This window comes from Rhyacophila brunnea, unplaced genomic scaffold (genome assembly GCF_057557595.1).
Source record: "Rhyacophila brunnea isolate RB1 unplaced genomic scaffold, BYU_Rbru_1.0 scaffold_6, whole genome shotgun sequence".
Taxonomy (NCBI): Eukaryota; Metazoa; Arthropoda; class Insecta; order Trichoptera; family Rhyacophilidae; genus Rhyacophila; species Rhyacophila brunnea.
The window spans coordinates 18,332,430-18,346,825 of NW_028233276.1; the positions used below are offsets into that span (position 1 = coordinate 18,332,430).

At 31.5% G+C, this 14,396-nt stretch overlaps 1 protein-coding gene across 2 annotated transcripts in view; it reads right to left on the reverse strand.

Annotated features, from left to right (window-relative positions):
- The window catches only part of LOC147065338 (uncharacterized), a 200,089-nt gene extending 186,201 nt beyond the window's left edge, over positions 1 to 13,888 (reverse strand). For both annotated transcript variants that reach the window (XR_015071738.1, XM_085956466.1), the window contains exon 1: positions 13,641 to 13,888. The gene's annotated coding sequence lies outside the window, so the exon portion shown is untranslated. The remainder of the gene's footprint in view (positions 1 to 13,640) is intronic.
- Positions 13,889 to 14,396: the final 508 nt, after the last annotated feature.

Here is a 14,396-nt window from a genome sequence, read left to right on the forward strand (position 1 = left end):
GTCCCTACGATAAAAAAAAATATATTCCAACTATCTTATATTTGTATAAAAATTGTTCGTTTTGCAATTCTTTTTCGTATATAGGCCTACACTTAACTTAACAGGTAGGTAGCTAGCAATTAACTCAAACGAAATATTATTATTAACACGACAGTGATAAGATAATAATAATATTAGTGATTTATTTTATTGTGTACTGGTGGCGCTTTTTGCAGTGGACTGTAATTTGAAGACGCTGGTTGGTGGATTACGGATCCAGGGGGGGTTCAACAGGATGCCAGACACTGACCTTTTGTGTTAAGATGGCTAGAGCGCGCTGGAGCTGGTTCGGTGTTCACGCATTCACTCACTGGTAAACGGACGGTTCGGAATGTTACTCTCACGGTTTCAATTGGGTTTGGGGTATTCGAATGGTTGGGATGAACGACGTTCGCTCAAACCGTATCAGATTTAGCGCAACGAATTTCAAACAGATGCGTTTTGGATTAATCATTCTGTAGTTAACGCGGCCTCGTACGTCAGCTGTCTATAAGTAACTAAACTTATCTGTCAACACGGTCGATCATGACCCGTGACTGATGGTCGCTTGGTCTTGTGACAATAATTGCGGATTTGAGGTTGGTGGGAAGACATAATGCATGCGACCATAATTGGCCCAACCATCTACTATTCCGATTAGCTATGCTGTGTTATAGATATGTGTTATGTTAGTTGCAGAGAAGTTGTTATGCATGGATAAATTGTATACCTACTCAGTGTGAGGGAAATACGCATCTTTTTTTAAGGAAGACTTTGTTATAATTTAATAATTGTATGACTGGTTTCAAATATTTCGAGACCCTTTTTAAATCCTCTGACGAATTAATTGCGTCATCTGCTTTACAGAAATCCCCGCAGGCAATTACTAACAATAAAAATATAAAACTATTACATAAGCCCACTATGACGCCCACGATGGCCGAGCGGGATTAAGTGTCCTAATAGGTTGAGCAAATGGCTAACATCCATTTCTCGTAATCTGTTAATACAATCTCCACTCTGTTGAGGCCCATGGCCCATATTATGAATGGTGAAGTAAGTAAGTACATGAAGAAGTACGATGAAAATTAATGTTTCAAGCAACAGGAAAGTTCAATTAATAAAATATATAAATAATTATAAACTCAAGTTAACTCAAGGATATACAGCATCATGAAATATCACATACATCCTGAGATAGCCCATCTTGAAGATACACGAGTAATGAGTGATATTAGTGGGAATATAAAAATAAATACTTGCCAGTAAAGAAGAAATTTAAATATTTCATTTCAATGATGTAAACATTATTAACGATATATAATAGTTGTTATATAAATAGCTTTTATTCGTAAGAAATTTAAATTGCCTGTCGAAATCCACTCGACTTCAATAGATTAATTTTCCATACATAAGAATAATATGTAGAAAATATGTTAGATATTTTTTATAAAAAAATAAGTGGAGGAAACTTCAAAGCAAACTCCTTTATAATTTGATTTTAGTCTGTTTACGTCAGGTTGTTATAACAGGCTAAAGGGCAAGTCATGTTCTGTATTTTTTGTTGTTGTTGATATGTACAAGTAAATCGAGTGAAAGCAATTTCAATATTATTTTTCTTGAATATGTAAATTGTTTTGTGATTATTCATAAAGTAAACTTGAGACTCTTTATTAAGAAAATAATACGATTATTGACTTAGAATTATGTATGAGCGTTTTAAGGGCAGGAGGTAAAGGTAAAAAATGAATAATTTTGAATTAGTCGAACCATAAACAATCTGTAAACTTTGTGGGAAACTTATATACCTATTATATATTACGTATTGTCATTTTGATGCCATTTTTTTCAGCATAATATCAAATTCCGTGTCCCGATAAAAAAAATATCCGTGGTTATAATGGCACTTCTAAATTATTATTCTTGTATCATGTCATAATGTTCAAATACATCCCTTAACTAACCTAACCTAACCTAACCTAACCATACATGATGGAAACACTTTAATGTATGTATCACTTATTTCTGATCGACCATTGTATTATTAAATAAAAAGTGGCACCTGTGAATAAAGACTATATCTATTTCGTCAGTACACTTAGTTCACTACAGATAGCTGCAAATTTTAAAATAAAATTTCATCCACACAAAAAATATAAAGAATAATACAGTTTGTTACTGAAACATCATGCAATTAAGGGTTAACATCGTATAATAATTTAATATCTCCAATAAACTACCAATTAAATAAAAAAAATCGGTCTGTGTACTTATGTACGCGCGTTAGAAGTTATACTTCTTTGGCGTAACAAAACAAAAATAAAACTTGTGATAACGTGGATTCTTCGACTAGCTCTTAATTAAATTACACACTTTTTTACACAACTTCTTTGTTAAATTACACACTCAAGAAAAAGGACCGCTTATTGGAACGCGCTTGGCTTATTTCTATACACTTTAACTTATATTACTAAATTATATAATTATTTATCGTTGTTTTTATTTTTAAAGTAACAACTGCCACTATGACGTTGCAAATTGCAAAGTGCAAATGGCCGACAATAATAAATTTGCTGCCTAGGCAACGGAACAATTCTAAACTATAATATTATACGATATAATCGTCACGATTGGAGTATCATACTGTGGCGTAAAGATAGTGCGTTCGGCTGATCACCGAACTATCGGTGGTTCGAATCTAATCGAGTGCGTTTATTTTTATGTGAAAAAAAAAATATGTGTTACATGTCACACGCCAAAAATACACTCTGATCTGATTTTCCAAACGCACCTAAAGAAGTATAACTTCAAAAATATAGATCCCTCCTTGAATCTCACCGTGTATAACTAAAAATATTATATTTAATACAATTTGTGAGAAATACGCCAATTTATAAGATTTTGGTATAATTTAATAATTGTATGACTGGTTTGAAGTGTGTAGAGCCTCCTTTAAAGTTTATACCGAATCAATTGCGTCATCTACGTTAAATAAAATCGGTGCTGCATAATAGAACTCACGTACGTTCGAAAACCTTATTTATAATACAACTGTGTGCTACTTTCACTTAAAGTACTTACTTTACGTATATTATCAATGGTGGACGTTGTTTTATAAATTCTTAAAATAGGGTCTGCTTAACTCATCTGGTGTACTTCCTTGTATCTATCTAATTTATCTACTGATCTATCTCTTTTTTATGTAATACTGTTTTATATATCTTTGTTTCTAAATGTCATGTTGTGAACGTCTTAAACTTATAATTTGTAATGTCCACAATAAGTTAAAAAGGTTTAACCGGGTCAGTTATCTAGAAAATAATTAATACACGCCACCATCTTGGAAATCAAAATGGCAATTAGCTAATGCAGTGAAATACTGAAGCTCTCCACGGATATCTATCAAATGACTTAATGGCGGTGGTAAAAAACGTCCTTTGTTCAGAGCGTAATAGACCGGGCCGACCGTGCCGGGTGCGTGTGCCACGGTTACCCGGTAAACTACGTTTCACGGAGTGATTCTGATAGTATTTGGAAAACCTTATTCAAAAAATGTATATCATAATATTTTTTATCAAATATAAACCAAAAATAAATACACTGTGACAATACAAATGCTGCATTGTTATTCATTAATATATTTATTTGTTTTGGGTAGTTTAATATGGGGGTAAATGCAGTGATGGGAATCCATTCGCGGAATAGCCTGTAACACGGTAAAACCTAACCGGGCCGCAATTACGACGGTGCCATAAAAATAATGAGCCAAACACACGCTTTTAATGTCTGACGTCATTGTGTAAAAAAACACGGACAAAATTTAGATTAGTTTCGAATACGAAAAGTCACACTACAGCGAGAAAGTCTGAAAAGAAACATGTAAAAACGCCTTGCCATATTTTTCCATGTTACTTTAGATGCAAATTTTCAACATAACATAATACTAATATTATATTGTAAAGAATATAATTAAATTAATAATATATTCGTTTTATTTATTATCTAAGTATGTATCTATAAATACAATAAAATTGTTAATACTGAAGCTAAGAACAGGGCACACAATGGGCAAAATATTTGATGTCCTCGTGGGAAGAAGCGAATCGCAACTCTGTGATGAATGTCATGTTTTAGAGGACATTTTACATATAGCACTACAATGCCCTAAATATGAACTTCACAGAGTACAGCTGGGAATTGCGGATATCTATGAGAATGTCGACAAATTGAAGGGTGTCCTGGCGGTGGGTAAGACGGAAGAGCTAGGCAAAAGTGTAAAGTTATTTAACAGAATAGGAGTGAGGACCTGATCGACGGATCCCCTTCTAGAAGAGAAGAGGCGATATGACAGCGAGTCGCAGTCGAAGCCTCGGTAAAATCACAAAAAAATATATAATAAAATTAGAGTGGATGTTTAGTGGATCTTTGACTTTGAATGACGTTTTAACTATTTCCATAATACCTGAGCACAAAATACTACATGTTTGGTACCAATTTAATATAGTTTCATATTTATATCTCAAAAATCTGTACGGCGTTGGCCTTTCATACGAGGACTCCGGATTCCAATCCCGGTGAGGTCAGAGTAATATGCTTTTGTGATTTTCTCAAGCTTTGGGTGTTTGTGATTGTTTCACTTCTATTACTAACTACACTACTGTCATTAGGCCTCGTGGCCTATCGTAGTTATTTCATGAGTAGGTAAAGTGGTCAGATAGCAGTGATAGAGTGGTGAGCTGAGGTGCAGACAGAGTAGTATGCCCCTACATCCAACCATTGTCGACCACACAAAGTTAGAGCTAATAATAAAATTGAATTTCAGATAGGTAAAGTGGTCAGATAGCAGCAGTGTGAGATGGGGCGCAGGTCAAGATCTAACTGTTGTTTATCTAATTGATTTTTAAAAAAAATAAGTCGAATCGGTCTATTTCGTTATTCTATATACCTATATGTCTATTTTACTTCAGTATTTAACGCGGTCAAAATTGCGGGCTATATCTACTGTTTAAACAATTCAATTGCCTTTCTTCAATCATTTTATATTATCGTCATAACCCACCATAATTTCATGTTTTCTTTTTTATTAAATTTTTATAACATTTATTATTTTAAAGATTCAATAAGAAGTTTCTTATACTGAAAATTATTATACCATCTTTTAAAATATAAAATGAATTAGTTTGAATATTATTCTATCAGTCAAAAATACTTTAAATAATTGACTAATAGTAACATATTGTATAAGTCATTTGAAACATAAAAGACATAAATAAGACAGCGAAAAAATGAAAACAATCCCCTTAACTAACAATGTCGAAAAAACCCGTCATCTATGAAGATAGAGACCAAATTAAATGCAAATGAAACTAAAAAAGGGTTACTAATTTTTAAGATTCCAGATTGTTTTAGTCATTGCCCTCCGTTCATTTTATTAAAAACTAATATTATGTAATCTTAAAATATTGATCCGAACAACCGTTCTCAGTAAAATTATAAATGTTGAAAAAAAAACTTTTTTTATGAATAGCACGCATTTTTATATGAATGGAATGCTGATATTATTAGGTCACTAATACTATTGATTAAATTATTTGCGAGTCATTGTGATAGATTCAGTTGTAACAAGATTCACACAAATCGCACATATTATGATCATCTGAAAACGGGGTGTGATAAAAACGCCATGCATTAGTGTTACAACGCTAAAATGAGTTTTTTGAACGAACTATCATCATTAAGAAAAATTATAAATATCAATAAAAACAAAATGTGTAGGTATTGATATAAATGAAATAATTTTATCATTTGTTTACGATAGGCCTTACGGAACCAGTTATCACAAATTTCTGTAGTTTTGGCGTCTCTTCAGTTTAGACATTGTTATATATTTATTATCAATCGGCCTAAGTCTTTGCTACCCGGAATTCAACCCTTCCGCGTATATTTGGATCCGATCTTCAAACTTGATTAACCCGAAACTAATAAAATGAACTCACGATAGGTTAGAACTAATGTGGCGATATATAATATATATCATCGACAACCTGTTAAAATCTCCGATGTGACAATATTATTGTGTAAATATTTTGTTTGTACATTTTTTTAGACTGCACGCATACAAAGATTATTGATATATCAACATGATACACTATTCCATACAAATATTTCAAAATCTGTAAGAATCACCCTTACAAAGGTATCAAGTTCGATCTTAAGTGAAGCATAATGGCCTCCATAGGGTGGGGGTTGTATTAACAGATTTGTGTTTTTACTAGAACTGGATGTTAGTCACTTGCCCAATCTATTAGAACAAAACACAAATCATTTGTGAATTTTCCAGACCCAGAATTAGAACATGAGACCCACGATGATAACGTGGGTAGAGTTCAATTTTAGTTCAGTTCTCTTTAGAAATATTCTATAAAATTGAATTATTATACTTATTTCATTTAAAATTAACGTAAAAACAAAATTTACGTATACAAATTAACACAGTTTAGAAATTGAATTATTACAATGCAGATAGAGTTCATTGTTTAGTCACTTTTATCTGTATTTATATGTTTATTACGAAAAGATAAAAAGTTTTGTTGGCCTTGTACGTTTTTTCAATTATCTACCACAGCCTACCTACCTTCAACAGGCGCCCTTCGCCACTGATACTATACGATATATATGTATTTATATTATATAAGACATACTCCAGCTAACATAAAACCATGTTTTCTAAATCTATGTAGTACATACATATATGCCCAAATGAAAAAAAACGTCCTACTTTGAATACGAAATATTCAAAATGACTATTCGAATTCGAATTGCGAGAAGATATTCTTTAAATTCACCGCAATTCCCGGTCCAACGTTTGATAAAAAATCCTTATGAAAACAGGACCTCCATAATTTCATCGAGTGAAAACTACGTTTGTTTTCCTGAAAACTCTTTTTGCTTACGTTTTCACGTTCCCGAACAAATTCCAACCGGATATCCTTTTATCATAGAATATCAGGTTGGAAAATCAGCCATGAATTGATCCCAGGAATTTTGGGATGCCGCAGCCTACATACAAAATATATACACAAAAAATAGCCCAGTAACATTGTTAGCAATATCAGAGGCTTCGAATGTGCCGACGGAATTGCTTCACATCTGGTTAGACATGACTTGGGTACACGTACCAATCAATATACTGTACCGACGAGTATTTTTGTTGAAAATTCAAACAGGTTTTCTGTAATTTCCGATATCCAAATACTTACAGATATTTTTCTTGTGGTGTTAAGAAAATTTAACGTATTTTTAAAGCTTTTCAGATATTAATGGGATTGATTTCGTTTGTTTAATTAATGTATATGTTACACCGAATGTGCGAAATTGACTCTTACATGAAATGGGAAAAAATTTGGCTAATTCATGTAATAGTCAAGCCTGTTGCCTTATTCTTGAATTAGGTAAATTTTCTGCTGAGTACATGAATTCGCCAGGGTATGGAATTATTGAACTGTCAACATGACAGAAGAAAAAGTAAATTTAATACGGATGGTTTTATTAGTTATAATTGGACATAATATAATATTATTATTATTAGGTTAGGTTAGCTGAGGTTAGGTTTTGTTATTCTGAATTAAATTATTCAACTGAATGTCCATTTTGAGGTTAGCTATCAAGTGTCAACAAACTATCACAAACATTCAATCGACCATTACACGATTGATAAATCGCGAAAATACTTTTCAATAAAATTCTTCCGTTATCATATTATAGTTCTAGATTTTTTTTTGCGCATGGTAAATGGATATGAACGTCATTGTAGTTATTGATTGGTATATTTTTATATTACAATCAATGACATTTGACACATTTGTTTTGTTTGATTAGTTGCAAAAAACACCACCGGATAGATGAGGATGACCATAGATAATAAATGTACATTTTGACCAATGCGTGAGCATTTGATACATTTAGTTTAGTTGCAAAAAATACCACCGTAGCGCTACTATCTAATTTGTCCAATACATGAACTACGCAGAAAAATTACTGCCGAATTCACGCACTCTTCAGATATTTTGTCTAATTCATGAATAAGGCAAAGGGCTTGCATTTTTCAGGATTTAGGCAAAATTTTACCCATTTCATGTAATATTCAATTTCGCACATTCGGCGTAACATATACATATTTCCATGTGTTTTCAAATTATGTATATTCAATAAAGAATCTTACATTCTCAAATCGTGTAGTGTATTCGTTGAATAAAAAAATAGTTGATTAAATTATTAGTAAGTGCAAGTACGTTATAACTAGATTTTGGAGAGATCCTGACACCGGTTAGTAATGAAAGTAATTATTGATACTTTGATTTGTAATACTTAATACATATAAGTCGACTGCCAAGATTAACGCAATTTGTGAAGTGCTTCATAAAAATATAAAAACTACTAGATAATTTATTCGTAATTAGATAGGATGCACATAGCTTAGTTGGTAGAGAAAATTGAACTAGTAGGATCTAGTGAACGAGAGATCGTGTCCTGTTGTTTTTTCTAATAGTTTTTTTCTAATAATTATATATTTCACTGAGTTTTTTAAATTATATAAATAGGTTTTTATTCAAGATCGTTGAAATACTATCATATACTTACCCTTAATTTTTATTTATTTAACAACATTAGTAAATAAATAAAATATGCATATTGTATTATGTTATAATTTATTTTATTTTATTTTTATTTTACACAATATCCTGTATAATTTAACGGTTTCCTAAAATAAACCAGAAATGCACACGGATCTTCTGCAGAATTCTAATTTTAAAACATTATTTTGACGTCAATAATAATAGATGTACAACATTAATGAAAATAGCGTCGCTGTCATTTGCATTGCGCACTGAAAAATAATGATTAATTAAATTGTATGTACGTGCAAAATAATGGGGAACATTTTGAATAGCATGGAAATTATTTATTAGAAGGTGATAAAAGATATTCTGAATTCTGGCCATTTTAAAGAGTTCATTAATTATGAATACAATACTTGTACGTAGGTACGGAAAACTTTTTTCTGGCCAGTGGTAATAAAATGATAGGATTAGGTACATACCAACTTTATAAGAGGACTTTTGAAAATATTTTTCTGTTATTTTACATGGGGCATGTCCCTAAATCGTAGATACCAGCATTCCTATTAATTAACAAGTATTTATATATTTTTTCGTACATAAATGAATGGGTTTCATACTTATTTAGTTTTTTTTTCGACCATGTTTGATCCTAATAGGACCTCCACAGAATAGGTTTGTATTAACAGATTTTGTTTTTTACGAGAAATGGATGTCAGCCACTTGCTCAACCTATTAGGTCCATACCCTGACTCACACACAAATTGAAAAACAATATGTGTACTTGCCAGATCCAGGATTCGAACCTGAGACCCACGGCGTGATAGTCCAATGCTTAAACCGCGCGGCCACCGTGGGTGTTTTTTTTACTATTTTAGTATTTTGGTATATTTTAGTATTTTATACTATTAGCATATTGTTTTAAAATAACTAACTTTGACATTAGTGAACTTTGATTCTCGTTTTGGTTCCTAATTCAAAATAATGAAGGGACTCTCAGGGTTCCAGGAATCGTTTCCTCTTCCGCTTCCATTTCCAGTTTCGATTGTAATCATTATCCCGCTAGTATAGTAATTCAATCTCTTTGGACGAAATACATTAATGTATATTTGTTGGGTAGCCCTGTGTTCTAGTTTTCCTATTTAATTGATACCGGGTATATAAGCAAAGTGAGTAGGCATCTGTTATCTATGTTAACTACTATCTCACACCTTGTTTCTCTTTACCCTTTCATTCTCCTAAATTCTGCACTAACTGAGAAGGTATGAATAAGCTCAGTAACTTATCTTATAAGATAGCATATGATTATTAAGCTAAAATTTAATGCTATATAACGGAATATTTATGCGAGACTTCGTATACACCAGGAGTTGGGGAACTTTTTTGGGTATTATCCCAAAATATATTTATTTACAATGACATTATCCCCTAGAGTTGAATTGAAAATATGTTTTTAAGTCCACAAAATTGGGAAAAAAACCATTTGATATTACATTTATGAATAGTTATAAATATGAATAAACGGAAACGATTTTCTTAACATGCCATCATGTAGCGGAGGCCGGCCGCCATCAGGGTGATCTTTGGAATAGTTCAGTGGAGCTACACTCTTACTAATAACGGCTTAAGCCTCGAAATGCATCGTCGTCCTCTGCTAAGCTTACCGTTGATCTTTCTTTGAATGACAAGTTGGGGAATGCTATACTTTTGTCCTCTCATAATGTAGCCGAGGTACTGTAGTTTCCTGATTTTAATACTACACAAAACTTCTCGGTGCTTTCCCATTCGATTGAGTACTTCAAAGTTTGTCACCCGGTCAGTCCAAGAAATTTTAAAGATGCGTCTATATAGCCACATCTCGAAAGCTTGAATTATCCGTGACATCTCTTGGTATAGCTTATATTTTTATACCGTATCAAAGAATTGAGAGAATATAACAAAGAATCATTCGCAGTCTCATATCTAGGTTAAGGTCTTGATTGCTAAGGAGGCATCTCATTTTGAGAAAGGCACTCCTTGCAATCTTAATTCTAGTTTTTGTAAAATATATTATGCTAAATAAAAATAGCATACAGTGGGCAAAATTAATAAAATCCATATTATGCAACTAAAGATTTTCATAGGCTATTTTTTTATTCACCAAATATTTCACAATACTTTGGAATTTAACGTTCTTCATTCACCTCAGAAATATCCTTTTTTCTAATGCGTATTTTTCTGAGTTGTTTTATTATATATACGAAATTATCTATGTTCAATCAAAAACATTACATTCTTAAATCTTGTGAATTTTTCGTTGAATAAAAAAATAGTTCATTGAGTTACTAGCAAGTGCAAGTACGACAGAACTAATATTTGGAGAGATCCTGATACTGGCAAGTTTTTTTTTTTTTTAAATTTATCAACCAACAGGATCAATCACATAGGATACAAATGAATACAATAAAAAAATCGGTGTGTGTACGTATGTACGCGCGTTAGAAGTTATACTTCTTTGGCGTAACAAAACTTGTGATAAACTAGATTCTTTGACTAGCTCTTAATTATCTTGTTAAATTTCACACTCAAGAAAAAGGACCGCTTATTTTAACGCGGTTGGTTTATTTCTATACACTTTAACGTATATTACTAACTGACGTTTAATCGTTTGTTAACGTAAGGAATTGCAAATGGCCGACAATAATAAATTCGCTGGCTAGGCAACGGAACAATTCTAAACTAAGTATAAGATTATGCTGTATAATCATCACGATTGCAGTATCATACTGTGGCATAATGGTAGTGCGTTCGGCTGATAACCGAACAATCAGTGGGTTGAATCCAATCGAGTGCGTTTATTTCGTGTGAAAAAATTAATTATGTGTTACGTGTCACACGCCAAAAATACACTCTGATCTGATTTCTCAAACGCGCCAAAAGGAGTATAACTTCAAAATTATGTGATAATACCAATAATAGGCGGACACAAAAAGCATAACAAATCAAATTAAATTATATCAAGTAATCAAGGTAAGTATCTACTATTAGTTCCTTGAGTTAAGCTCCAAAAGCCAGTGGCTAATAATATTAGCGAACTTTGCAAAGCACTTCAATTGCATGGCTTTGGTAAAGCATATTGGCCGAAATCGGATGAATTGAATTCTCTCAGGCGCCATATTATTTTTTTCAAGATTTTTTTAGTGGTTGTATTTTTGAGATGTCTCTAAATTATGTATCTTTAATAAAAAAAATTGTTTTCACCAGAGAATTTATCTTGTTTCATTTTTGAAACAACATAAAAATTGAGGTTTTTTGATGTCAAAGCAATATTTGGTTACTCTCTTTGATATTCAGGTGATTTTTGCACATAGTTTTTAAGTTCTTGAAAGTAAAAAATACTTGGTCTCAAAGATATGTTGTTACAAACCAATTTTGGATCGCTTTCTCAGGTGCAATTTTTGAAAGCATCTGCGGCTTTTGATACCCAAAGATGACAGATTTGCATGGTTCTTTAAATCAATTCATACTTCATTCATTGTTGGTGTAAGGTTCAAGTGGTCACAATTCTTCAGGTTCTTATGACACATCAACAAAGGATTTACAGTCCAACTGATAATATGTGAATCAATATCTAAAATTATATATTTATTAAGCCCTCATTAGCTTTAATATTTTATTTTTTAGGTAATTTAGCACAAAAATTTTCCGACGGGAGTCGGTATACATTCAGTATACATCGATTATCCTTACTATGAAGTTAGGTATTATTTATTGTTATTCTAATAAATTAAATAACTCATTAGCATATAAAGCGAAATATGACTATACTAGTATCATCCATAATGGCGATAAGTACATATGGGTAAATATGCGTATAAAAAATAAATATGTGATTTTAAAATAATGGAGCATGTCAATAATATTGATAATTAATTAGTTCTCTAGCCGCGAAATAATTCGTAATATCCCTGCGGTGCAAATAATATACTATCGCAAATAATCCACGTTGTCATATTTATAATATTCAATTCGCAAAACTGACGGCTATACACCAGAGTGTCGTGGTCGGTGGTTGAGAATGGCTGATTCAACGTAAGATGTATTTTTATCTCCAAAATAACAAAAACAAAGTGTTTAAATTAGCTTAAAATATTATCTAAACAAAACGTTGGATCATTAAAAACAAAAAAAGAACTTGATATCAAAATTATTATTGCTATACAGATATCTGGCAAAGTAAATACACACATTGGTAAATATAATAATATATTATTATGATTAGAAACATTATAAAAACACAGATTCGTAGGTATTTCATTATAATACTAAGTGAAACGTATTTTATATCAGTAAGTATTGACACATTGTCTTTTAAACCTATCTAGGAAAGATTGTCTCTATTTACTGATGAAAAGCACGTTGATATATATGCCTAGACATTATAAGTTTTGTTTGATTATTTTTAACGTTAATTTCAAAATTTTAAATTCGGTTCGATAAATAAAACAAATATTTCATTAGTGTTTAGTGTTTAGTATTTAGTAGGTTTCGGTGACTGGTTTTTTATAAAAATATATTTAACCTGAATCTAGGTCTATTAACAATATTGTTGACTGTCACATATTAAGAAATACGTTGTATAATTTTAAATTAAAACACCATAATATGTAATACTTATTCCACAAAACTTTATATATTTTTATCGGAATATTAAGACAATAAAACATTAATTGAGAATGCTATGTTTTTAAATTTTGTGATATACGTATTACATATTATTATAGTGTTAATATAATAAGTAAATAAAAATAAATAGTGTAAGTATAATTTAATCAATAATTGAATAAAACTTTATGGTCCTAAAATTGTATACAATAATAAATATAATAAGTACATTTATATATGTATATAAGTAAAAGCATTATATTGTTTGCCTAAATTAAATTTGTAGATTTACCAATACTTAGGAATACGTTATGAAACTTATGTAAACTAATAAAAAGCATAATATAATATATTATTTACCTTTTCATCGATTTGGCCGCCAATTCACGAGCGTACGTTCATTATTCTGAATTATATTCTTTCGATACCTTTTTAGTTTGTTGATAAATGTCCACAGTCAACACAGTCTCTCACGAAAATTGTCAATAATTGATCACAAACACAACTCGGAGTAGTCTATTTAAATCGGGAAGCGATCGTAACATCGGGTTGGCGGGAAATGAGCGATGCGAAACACGTGCTTGCTGACCGAGTGGCGAAACCACACTGCCGTGGAAATGACGATTAAACCACCCCAACGTTTCGCTAGTTTCAGCAGCTTTCGACTCGCGTGAAAAGTCACAATGAGCTTTTCCGTGACTTGTGGCAATTGTACATAACGATAACGAACTTTCATTCGTAGGTACTAATATGTAGGCGATTTACGAATAGTTCAAAAGAGATTATACGATTATAATTCAAAAAGGACTGTATTGATATTTTTGTATTACAAACACTGAGTAATATTAATTACAAAATCTTTTTATTGTGGTTAGCTATTATTTAATCCATTGGCTGCAAATTTTCCAAATGAGAGTTTTTCTTACCAAACATAGTATTTTTAATAGGCGTTGAACTTTCAAAATACGCGTTTGGGTCTTAACTCTTGAGCTTGTGTTTTTGTGTGGTTAGATTTTCGAGAATTTGAAAATAAAGAATTACTTAAGTATATGATTCTCAAAAATTCTAGATTGATCTATTGCTTCTTTTCTTTCTCGAGACATTATTTTTAAGTTT